The sequence below is a fragment of the Penaeus monodon genome, chromosome 32 (genome assembly GCF_015228065.2).
Source record: "Penaeus monodon isolate SGIC_2016 chromosome 32, NSTDA_Pmon_1, whole genome shotgun sequence".
NCBI lineage: Eukaryota > Metazoa > Arthropoda > Malacostraca > Decapoda > Penaeidae > Penaeus > Penaeus monodon.
This window is the reverse complement of record NC_051417.1, coordinates 23,064,233-23,064,551: the sequence shown is the minus strand read 5'-3', so window position 1 is coordinate 23,064,551 and position 319 is coordinate 23,064,233. Positions and strand designations below refer to the sequence as shown.

Genomic DNA, 319 nt, shown 5'->3' with positions numbered 1-319 from the left:
TTGGAATGAGGATGGCGCTTGCACTTGCGCTTTCACAGTTGTTGGCGATGTTGGTCTTGTGTTATTCCCAGTCGCGTGCACTGACGCCGCGCGCGAGGGATTGGTAGAATTATCTTTTGTTTTTAATATATATGTGTATGTTTTACCTATGGTTTATTTATTTCCTTATTTTCTTAATCATCCATAGTAGTTTCCACCATCGCAATAGCTTGCTTTTGCTTTTTGTACTCTATTGTCGGTTGGTTAATCCTTCTGCGGTTCCGAGCAGTGGGCTCAGGGCCTTCCGCTCTCTTTCTTCACTTCCATTAAGGCATGTGTT

The 319-nt window shown here is 43.3% G+C and overlaps 1 protein-coding gene across 1 annotated transcript in view; it reads left to right on the top strand.

Annotated features, from left to right (window-relative positions):
• Positions 1 to 319, top strand: part of LOC119593728 (discoidin domain-containing receptor 2-like) — a gene marked incomplete at its 5' end in the record, with an annotated part of 119,890 nt that overhangs the window by 79,650 nt on the left and 39,921 nt on the right.